Below are 11,576 nucleotides of genomic sequence, written 5' to 3'. Positions count from 1 at the left end.
AATTTTGAGGCGCAGGACAACAATGGCGTCCAACCCTAGGATGTCCGTTCCTTTAGGTACGGCATGAAAGCATCTGCCTTGCGCCCGCGGAAAACCACCGGAGTGATGAAACATCCCTGCACCGTGATGCACTTGCGTTAAAAATCTAAGAGAGTGGCCCAAGACGGGACTGCAACGGCGTGAACAGCTCGAACTTCTCGTATGCAGTTGCAGAGAGAATTGAGGCAGCAGAACCGGTGTCCACCAACAGTGAAACATTGCAGCGTGTACTTGTACGTTGACGTGTACTGCTGTTGTATGCCGTCGGCCAAGTTGGAAAACTGTCGTAACTTGAATCCCCTCTTCGTCCATGACATCTCGAATGGCCAAGCCTTTCCTGGCCTCTAATTGGCTTCTGCACGTACATTTAAAATCACCCAGGTTACCATACTTGTTAAAAGACCTCGTTCTGTCGCTGCACATTGAAGAACTTTCTTTGTGCCTCGAAGAGCCGCAGCGGAAACAAACTCTACAGGGTGGTTGCTGGTGTGGTGCATCTCTGAATGCTGCAGAACATTCCGCTGTCGTAACTGATTGATGCATGTCGTCTACTGCGCACGCATCTGTACCTTTAAGTTGCAATGAGTATTGGGCCGTTGCTTCCATAGTTCTGGTAATGTCGAGCGCCCGTTGCAAACTCAGAGCAGAACCTTCTAGCATTAGCCGCTCCCATAGCTGGCAATGGGTCGTCTTTTCCGCGAGCTGATTCCGAATGGATTCGTCTACCTGCTTACCGATGTCGCATGCAACAAACAACTCACGAAGGTTTGAGACGAATGAATCCACTGATTCCGTCAGCAGCTGAGCTCGCTGGCGGAACCGTTGTCGCTCCACAGCGACATCAGTTGTAGCGACAAAGTAAGCTTCGAGCTTTGCCATGGCGACGTCAAATTCATCCGGTTCGCTCTTGACCGTGTTTTGATGATTTCTTCCCGAAACCGAAACCTCTGCTTCCAGCACTCTGCAGAAAATTCGTTGCCCTTCCATTACGCGAGGTCTAGTCAACAGCGCCGGAGTCACTGGAGATGAGTTGGACACCAGGGACCGTCTGACAACTTATAACGATCTTGTTAAGGCCTTTCACCTCAGTCGCCGAATCTTCCCCCCGCCTCACCCAAAGTTCAGCCGGGCGCAGGCTACCACCCTGCGTCTACTACAAACAAACACGTACCCTTCACCCGCCCGCCTCCACCTTATATTTCCGGACGCCTACACTACCCCCAACTGCCGGCGCTGTGGAATTCACTCGGCTACGCTTCCGCATATGCTATGGGAGTGCCCAGCACGGTACACCCAGACTAACACGACGACTCTCTCGTCTAGGTTGCATGAGGCTCTGCGGAGCTCCGCCCTCGACGACCAAGCCTGGGCAACCCAGCACGCCCGCAAGGCGGCGGCGAGGCAAGCCCTCGACGTCCCTTCGTGGGAGGCTTAGGCCCGGCCATCATAAAGTGCTGGTTCTACAATAAAAGTATAAAGCCACTGAGCAACCACGGCGGGTACCTTAGAAGATGCGAAGCACTCCTTGAACCGAAGTAGCAACTCACGCTGCGCTTTTAGCTTTTCCTACGAAAGGCCTGAATTAATGTCTATATTGCTGAGTGCCTGGGTTGGGTTGTGCTTTGTCAAAGACGCAAAGCATTATGCAAAGTCTGCTATGGGCCCAACAAAAGCGATAGTAATACGACGAAACAGGCACCGATGTTCCTGGCTCAAGTTCGTCACGAGGAGCGCAGAATGGCCACCTCGAATCATAATGAGACTGCATGCTGCACATACACCATGAGTCAGCATAAGGGAGGAATTGCCCTCTGCAACAGCTTCGCCGTCACGCAGATCGTCGCACACAACCGCTAGGAGGACACTTGCACGTGGTCGTGAAATTACACTGTCGGCGTAAACCCGAAACGCGTTACGTCGACAATTGTCGTGGCTGTTCGTTGCTCTATCTGTCGAAAAAGTCACTGTACGCTCCCGGAGGTTCATAATGGCACCATACTCTCGCAGAAAATCGACGCCCAAGATGAGGTGCCGAGAACAATGGCGGAGTATAAAGCAGCTGGCTGGAAACGTGCACATGCCCAACGGGGTTACGATATGCCCGCCAGCAGTACGAATTTGCGTTCCAGACCAAGGTGTGATAACTTTTCTTAGTTCCGTTGCTAGTTTTCCGCACAAGATTGAGCAGTCGGCACCCGTGTCCAATACCGCACTGACGTGGCGGCCGTCGAGCACAACAGGTATGTCTAGCGAGAGTCTGTCGTTGGGTTCGGCTGCTGTCATTGCTAAATGGTGCTGAATAGAATGTGCTCGCGTCGATGGGAGGACTTCGGAAGGGCGATTATCAGCGGCCTCGCCCCCGAAGGTCACTGTTCTTAGTTTTCCCGGCGAGGGCTTGGCGATCGTCCCTGCTCTGCCATTGTAGGGCTTCTAGGAGCTGGGCAAGATCGCCTGGGGGACGGCAAGCGCGACTGCCGCCGCGGGAACAGTAACAAACTCTGCTAGTTCAGGTACTCCGCAATCGCCCCAGACCTTTCGCCATATCTGTGCCTTGGTGAATCAGCGGCAAAACCTTGCAGTCCAAGGCGGCGGTATGGGCACTCGCGGTATACGTGACCGGTTTCTCCACAGTGATAGCACAGAGGCCGTGTGTCCGGGGTACGCGAGACGTCAGGTTTCCTTTCAAGCGGGCGCCAACCTCTGTACGTTGGATCGGTTGCACTGATAGGTGCGGCGGGACGTATGACGCGGCGTAAGACGAGGCGGGTACGAAATGGGTTCGAGCGCAGACAGGGACTCGCCCCAGAACTTCCGCATACGACGGCCGCTGCAACTGTGCTGTCACAGGCGGCGCATTGATGCTTCGAATGGGACCTTGGATTGCTTGCGGCACTTCACTTCTCACGAGGGCAGAAATGGAACCCAGCGTGGCCTGAGGCGGGCAGCTGAGCTGTTGAAACTCATCACGCACCATAGCGCGGATAAGGTCTTGGAGAACGTCCAGGTTTCCAAAGGCAACCGGTTCCGTCCGTGAAGCAGCGTTCGCGTGCCTGTCATACATAGCTTAGCGCTGGTCCGAAGGTGAAGTAGCGTTCATTTGCCTTTCATATATAGCTCAGCGCTGGTGTAGCATCTTTTCTATCGTGGTGGCTTCGGTTAAGAATTCAGCCACGGTCTTCGGCGGGCTTCGAACCAGACCAGCAAATAGCTGTTCTTCAATTCCCCGCATTAGATGCCGCAGCTTCTTTTCCTCTGACATGGTAGGGTCTACTCGCCGGAGGAAGCGCGTTATATCCTCAACGTACGACGTCACGCTCTCGCTCGGCAGATGAATGCGGGATTGGAGCGTCCGTTCGGCTTGTTCGCGGTGATCAGCATTGGTGTATGTCTCCAGCAAGGCACGGGGGAAATCCAGCCACGATTTGATGAGCCCTTCTCCGCTATCGCATCAAGTGCGAGCACCATCCTCCAAGCCGAAGTAGACGTTTCTCCACTTCGCCGCGTCGCTCTATTCGTTTATCTAGGCCACGCGCTCAAACTTTGCTAACCGGTCTTCAACATCTTCGAAGATATCACCGTGGAACATTTTGGGCACTCGGAGTATCTGCAGCAGGTACGGAGTTGCCGTTGTGGCTTTACCTTGCATAATGGTCGACAGAGAGGTTGATGTTCCTTCCACACTGGTCCGTGGGGGCGTCGATGTTATTTTGCAGAGATGATCAAGCTTCGGAGGCAATCGTCAGATTCTCCTGCTGGCCCGGTGAACAGGGGTGTCTACTAGTATAGGGCTGGTACTCCTGCTACCAGGAGGAGTTTGTGGCATCGGATGAACGGTACCCCGCACATCCACCAGTTTTGTCACGAAAAGACAATTGAAGGTGTACCCGGCGTCGGCGAGACAGACTTTTGTACAACATGGCGTACAAAAACTCAAGCCGACGTCCTCAAGCTCTAATTCTTCTTCAGCGCCCACCTCTTGCCGAGAGCGCCTCCAGTCACTTCTTTATCAGCACTGACTCATGACACCTAGCGGCAATACGTTGTATCTGCGGCTGGCAGAAGCGGAGCAGCGTTCAGCCGAAGCAAGCACAACGGCGTCAGCCAAAAGAAGTTCCTTTATTCGGTGAGTGGCTAGCATACATGGAAACAACGCTCACCTGTGGCGCCCACCAGTATTATGTAAGATAACTATCAGAGTATACAAGATTTCACTTCCCTGGTGGAAAGGTAGGTGCGACACAGGTAGGTGCCTGAATGACAGACACAGGGAACACCTGAACGCTGTAAGCGCTCCAGCAAGTGCTGGCAACTTGGGTGACCACTGCCGAAGATGTACTCATAAATGCACCACGTGTTTTCATAACACGCAAGGGCTCAGACGGTTCGCCAGCAAGTCAAATAGGGAAATATTTGAGGCGTTCAGCATTTAAAAACCTGTTGATGAATGTGTAAGCGCTGCATCACTGGCACTCACTGCTAGAGAAGTGTTGCACCATTAGGCGATAATGGTGAACGCTTTGTAATGGCTTGTTGCGGGCGCATCGGCTTCTTTGCGCATTTGGTTGTCTCCTGCGAGGCACATTCGTTTACGCGTCAGTATGCGCATTTATTTGAGCGTGCGGTGGCCTCCTTGCAAGTTTTTATTAATAAAGCTTATCAGTTAAATTCTAGTGCTCTTCCTGCCTACCTTTCCTCCGTTAGTTTTGTTTGCGCTAGTAACTATGTTACAATGATTGTGAAGTTCAATGTTAAACAATGGGGAGCACGCTGCTTGCACAGACATGTGACATAGCTGGCCAATTACACTTGGTATGCCTATATGTGTACAAATTGCATGACCATGTAGCATAAACAAAAAAAATTGGAAATAAGAGGTACAGCATTGCGAGGCTTCTAGCAATAAATCAAAATATAAAGTGGTAAATATACTCCGTATTATGCAAAACTAAAGTGTAACTTGCCGCCAAGCAATTGATGCAAGAGAAAATACAAAACATCTAGACACGTTAGGTGTAGTTCAGTATTGAGCACGTTATAGTGTACATAACACCTACAAACACGAACGAGCAGCAAGTTGAATAAAGTTCAATAAATATTTAACCTACCTGCAAAGCTGTGTTAAGTGCCTATCCTGATTATCAGTTCCTTTGCTTTTCAGTGCGCAGACTATGCGCGTTCATCCTTTTGTTAGCGCTGTTGCTGTTAAAGGCGCGGCGAGCAAGCGGAGCCGTGTCATGTGTTTACTGCCGTCAGACGAAATAAACGGCCTTTCGGCATATGTGTCTCCGTTATTACATTGGCGCCGAGGATGGGATAAGCGACGCAGATGCCATGGCCACCAAGTTAGGGAAGCTGCCGGGGTTCTGGCCAGACACAGGCAACTTCGACGCCTACCTAGAAAGGTTCGAGGTGTTTGCGAAAGCAAATGAAATAGACGCCGGGAACAACCATTGAAGTCTTCTTGACCGTCCTAGCAGAGAAGGCCTATGATACACTGCGCAGCTTATTGCTGCCAAAAACGACCACCGAGGTATAGTACACAGGTGTCAGAAAAGTGCTACAACAGCATTACGCTCCAAAGCGGTCCGCGGTCACCGAGCGATACCACTTCTCCAGATGGAATCAGGAATCAAGTGTAACCATCGCGCAATTTCTCGTGGAATTGAAGAGGCTCGCCGCGACACGCTTTTTTTTAACTTTCCTGCAAGAAGCTTTACGGGACCGTCTAATTGCAGGACTACGGAGCGATACCATCCGATGCCATCCTCTCGCGTTGCCCAATGAGGAGGTCACATGGGACCGGGTCAGCAATGTGTCTACCGCCATGGAAGTTGCACAGAAGGATACCCAGGAAATGCTGGTTGACAACGCTGGTGCCAGCAAGGCTGATTTGCACTGGCGAGGACCGATAGTTAAGCCCCGCAAACAGCACATCGCAAGCTACGGTCGTCTAGCTGCGAGCTGCAAGCCAGATATCTGAAAAATAAAACGTTATACGCGAGAAATGGCAGAGGTTTGTCGTAGGTGTGGTGGACAACATGCTCCAACAAGGTGTCTTTTCCTAATAAGCGCTTGTTTTAAGTGTTGTAAACGCGGTCACGACGCTAATAGGCGCTAAACGCGAGTCTTTCACGCTGTAGAAGGGCCGGCAACAGAGCAGGATTTGCTATTCGCCAGACAAAGAGAGCAGGTATTCCGCCTCCCATAGTACTAATTGTGATTATTAATGATCGCGAAGTGTCAATGGAATTGGACGCGGAGGCTGCCGTAGCAATTATGTCTGAAAATGCATTGCAGAGAACTTTCCTAACGTATCGTACAGCTGTGAGGAAGTAAACCTGGATTTGTTCAACGGCACCGCCTTGAGGGTTGCGAAATTGGGCTACCTTTTGTCCTAGTTGGCGTCAGAATTTTCCTTTTGGCCATGTGGATATTTTTGGGCTACATCTTTTTCCTCTGTACAAAAAAGTAGAAATAGTTAAGCAGAAATGAAAAGTACGTAGGAATTAAAATGCAGACGACAGCAGGTTCAAGAAACTGAGCGTGTCTGCTACAAAATAAAAACTTGCAAGTTGAATGTGAGAGAACACATATGCCTGTCAAAAGGTCAAGGTTCGCGCCTTTTCATAATTTTAATTAAGAAAGCTGGCCTTAGGAAACACGTCTCTATCCGCGAACTAACGCGACCAGCGTGCGCGCGCCAGCGAACATAGACTGTTGCTGACTCCACATGATAGTTTTCGGCGTCCTACGTTTTAAGCATGAGATACTTTTAGCTCCCGTTGACTGTGCGCCGCGGGTGACCTCGGTGGCAGAACGGACGAAGAACACCAAGCTTAACCCAGTTGAAATTTGCCATATTTTCTACTTACCGCATGATGCCTGCGTGGCATTTCGCTCGGACCATTCCTGCCCAACCCCGCAGGGGCGTCTGCGTCAGCAGGCGTTTGGTGTGTTGCGACACCACGTACTCAAGCACATGAGGGTTGGACCCTCCCGCGTGTAGCCGTGCGCGGCTTAGCCGTGTCTGCGGAAAAGGGGACCCTGGGGGTTGAGCCGATGCTTGGTGTTTGGACCTTTAAGGCCCCCCGGCGGAGGCAACACACCTCTTCGGCCTCTGCTTCACATAGACGGCACCCCCGGACTGACCCACCCGGGGGAAATCGGTAGTCGCCTCTTCCTGTCCCCCTCTCCACTCTTCGTCTTTCTCTCCCACTTTTCCATCTTTTCTGCATTCTCTTCACTTCTAATTACTTCCGTATTTCCTGGCGGCAAGGGTTAACCGTGTGTATCTACCCAGCCTTGGATACATATATTAGGTTATAGCGGCGTTGTATAGCTGACGTCTACAGGTATGTTCCCAACCTCGTAGCGCCCCCTTGTTGGGCTCGGTGGTGGGTGGCTACCATCGCCGCTGAATATTCTAAGAATACATGGCAAATGCATTCCCCTCCCTTGCAGATCGTCCTTACAAAAGAGGGCGCACCGAAGCAATCTTCGATTTCACTTTGAAAACCAACGCAGAAACGTTCCCACGCTACCATGTGATCCACAGTGAAGGATCTCTGCCAATGAGAAAAGTATCCCCATTCCTAATAGCAAAATGCCTAATCGAAAAAATCGGAAAACAATACAAAGCTTCAAAGATGTCAAGTGGGGACCTCCTCCTTGAACTCAAAACCAAAGATCAAGTTGAAAAGCTCGCTGATCTCACCTGTGTCGGAGACATAAAAGTCACAATTTCAGCACACCGTTCGCTTAACACAAGCAGAGGCGTAATATCAGAAGAAGATTTTTTAAACCAGAGCGATGAAGAACTCCTGGAAGGTTTCCAAGAACAAAATGTAATCAAGGTTCAAATAATAACCCTCCGAAGAAATGACGAACAAATCCCGACCAAACCGTAAGATCACCGTAAGACCGTATATCCCGAACCCGAGGCGGTGTTTCAAGTGCCAGAGATTCGGACATGCATCGCAATCATGCAGAGGTAAATCGATATGTGCAAAGTGTAGTGCCAATGACCATCAATCGGAGAACTGCAATGCTGCTCCACACTGTACAAGCTGCAAAGGAGAGCATCCAGCATATTCAAGACCTTGCCCCTGCTGGAAGAAAGAGAAAGAGATAATTGCAATCACAGTGAAAGAGAAGATTTCCTTTTATGAAGCAAGAAAGAAACTAGCACACCTACCTCTAACAACCTACGCCAGTGCGGTGCGGCAGGGGACAGCACCGCAGTGGTCTCAGGAGTCTACAGGGACCGCAGTCAGTGGCCCAGTAGTAACTCCATCCGTCTCCTTGGTGGCAGCAGCCAGTGCTGCTCCATCATCATCATCACAGACGGGCCTGCAGACCCCGGTCCCACAGGGCCCCAGGCTAAATCGAACTCCCAGGCCTGAGACGCGTGTCTCAGTGCCCGGTTCTCGATCATCCAGCGCCTCGGAGAAGGTTATGGATGTCGACACCAAAACTCCGGCGTCATCGACGCCAAAACATCAGCGCTCTCTGGAGCGCACTAAGAAAGACAAACTCACAGTAACTACGCGAACAAAGGGACCGGTAACCTGAACGGTTACAGTTCTTCTAATAGTACATTCCCACTAACAAATGTCACCTACAGTTACTTAGCACATATATGTAAATTACCGTTCTCAATTCTGCCACTATGGCTTTTATCGTGCATTGGAATTGTAGAGGACTGATTCGCAATTTAGTTGACATAAAAGACATAACAAATAACTTTTCGCCAGTCGCATTTTGCCTACAGGAAACAAACTTGGGCCCTAAACACACTCAATTCCTTAAAGGCTTCACCGTTGTCCGAAAGGACCGCGAATGTTCCCACCGGTTGTCAAGTGGAGTGGCTATAGTCGTGCAGGGCGGCACTCCTACCCGAAATGTCCCATTAAATACATCTTTAGAGGCCGTAGCTGTCACCATTCTATCCTACAAAAGAATCACCATTTGCTCTCTATATATTCCACCCAACACACATTTTACTATCAAATACTTAGAAAATCTAACAGATCAGTTACCGGAGCCATTTGTCTTGGTAGGAGATTTTAACGCTCATTGAACTCTTTGGGGCATTGTCAAAACTGACCAAAGAGGGCAACTCGTTGAAGATTTTATTCTGTCAAACGATATCTGTCTTTTAAACTCAGGTGCGCAAACTTATTTCTAACCGACTTCCCGCACTTTTAGTTGTTTAGATTTAGCTTTTTGTTCACCGTCTCTATTCACTGATTTTAAATGGGAAGTTCTCGACACATCATATGGTAGCGACCACTTACCCGCACTCATCAAACACCTATAATCACCAGAAACCCTAGTAACTAGATCATGCCGATGGAAATTACAGCTCGCTGACTGGCAGGTTTTTATGCAGAACGCGAAACTGGAAAATGTCTTTTCGCCAGAGCTCAGTATTGATGAACTTAATAAAAAAATCACTGAAGTCATAATCACAGCGGCAGAAAAGGCGATACCGCAGTCTTCCGGCATTGTGCGCAAAAAGCTAAATCCTTGGTGGACAAGCGAATGTACTAAAGCCAAAAAAGAACAAAATAAGGCCTGGGGAATCCTACGAAGGCACCCCACTTATAACAATCTTCTAAATTTCAAACAGGCCAAAGCCAAAGCACGATATATTCGAAGAAATGCAGAAAAATTATCATGGCAAAAATACATATCTTCAATCAATAGTACAGTCACAACAAAACGAATGTGGGACCAGGTGAGGAAATTTAGAGGAGAGTACTCATCATACACTATACCACTACTTACATGTCCAGGCACACAAACAACACTACAGGACCAGGCCAACTTATTAGGTGAACACTTTCATAACATATCCAGCTCAGCAAACTATTCTAGTACATTTTTGAAATATAAAGAATCGGCTGAGAAAGAGAGGCTGCCTACCACTGGGGCTTCAGCTGAAATGTACAATAAACCCCTCATAATACATGAATTGAACAGAGTTCTCTCTGCTGGTAAAAAAAAACGGCAACAGGTCCTGACCGTGTGCACTACACGATGCTGGCACACCTATCCCAAGCATCGGTAGGGGCACTTCTTAAATTTTTCAATAAGATATGGGAGCCTGGGGTAATGCCCACAGATTGGAAAAAAGCGGTAGTAGTTCCTTTTCTAAAACCTGGTAAACCCGCTACATCCCCTAGCAGCTATAGACCTATTGCACTAACAAGTTGCCTAGCCAAATCTTATGATAGCAATATAAACATAAGACTCACATTCATCCTAGAAACAAGAAACCTAATAGACAAACACCACTGCGGATACAAACAGGGCTGTTCCACCACTGACCATCTCGTGCGACTAGAGCACGAAATACGTGACGCGTTTCTTCACAAGCAATACTGCCTCCCGGTTTTCTTTGATTTTGAAAAGGCATATGATACCACATGGCGATACGGAATTTTGAGAGACCTGGCTGACATGGGAATTCGCGGAAGAATGCTAAATTGTCTATGCGATTTCATGTCAAACCGAACTTTTCAAGTACGTCTCGGCACAATACTCTCGCACACATTCACACAAGAAAATGGCGTTCCACATGGTTGCATTCTTACCACGACGCTCTTCATAGTCAAAATGAACTCTGTAAATAAGATCATCCCATCATCTGTTATGCACTCAATATATGTCGGCGATTTGCAAATGGCTTGCCGCGCCTCAAGCTTACCCACCTGTGAACGACGACTACAAATAACGATAAATAATCTTACACAATGGGCTAACAAAAATGGTTTCCGGTTCTCAACACACAAAACTGTTACAGTTCTCTTTTCCCAGAAACGAGGGTTGCACTTCAACCCAGTTCTCACATTGTATGGCACAACCTTGCCGGTCAAAGAACACTATAAATTTCTAGGCGTAACGTTTGACACTAAACTGAACTTTCTGGCCCACATTAACGCAACCAAAAGTAAAGCAAACAAAGCGCTAAATATCCTCAAGGTTTTATCACATAAGCACTGGGGATCTGACCGAACATGTCTACTACGTATATAGCGGTCCCTTGTACGTAGCATCCTCGACTACGGTAGTGTAGTTTATGGTGCAGCTAGGCAGTCCTACATTAAGCGACTTGATCCAGTTCACAATCTTGGCCTACGACTGGCGAGCGGTGCCTACAGGACATCGCCTGTACAAAGTTTATACGTTGACGCTAATGAGCCTTCATTACAACACCGCAGAGCACAACTTACACTTTGCTATGTGCTAAGAATTCGGTCATCGCCGCAACATATATGCTACAACATCGTCACACAGTGCCAATCACGAATACATTACACAAATAAACCAAACATGATTCGGCCACTCATCTTAAGACACGAACAATATTGTCAGACCTATGATGTTCCTCCCGAAGCACTGCAGGTTGCCGAAAGGCCAGCAAGATTGCCCCCGTGGTGCAATTTTACACAGCTGTGTGACTGGACATTAACACATATAAAGAAAAAAGACATTCCACAAGAGCATATAATACAAGAGTTCCGAGCTATCTA

General features: G+C 48.8%; 1 pseudogene; it reads left to right on the top strand.

Moving 5' to 3' along the window:
• Positions 1–5,312: 5,312 nt before the first annotated feature.
• On the top strand, positions 5,313–6,019 carry LOC142583679 (uncharacterized; annotated as a pseudogene).
• The last annotated feature ends 5,557 nt before the right edge of the window (positions 6,020–11,576 follow it).

The sequence above is a fragment of the Dermacentor variabilis genome, chromosome 5 (genome assembly GCF_050947875.1).
Source record: "Dermacentor variabilis isolate Ectoservices chromosome 5, ASM5094787v1, whole genome shotgun sequence".
NCBI classification, from domain to species: domain Eukaryota; kingdom Metazoa; phylum Arthropoda; class Arachnida; order Ixodida; family Ixodidae; genus Dermacentor; species Dermacentor variabilis.
The sequence above is the reverse complement of the archived record's forward strand: the minus strand, read 5'-3'. Positions and strand labels throughout refer to the sequence as shown.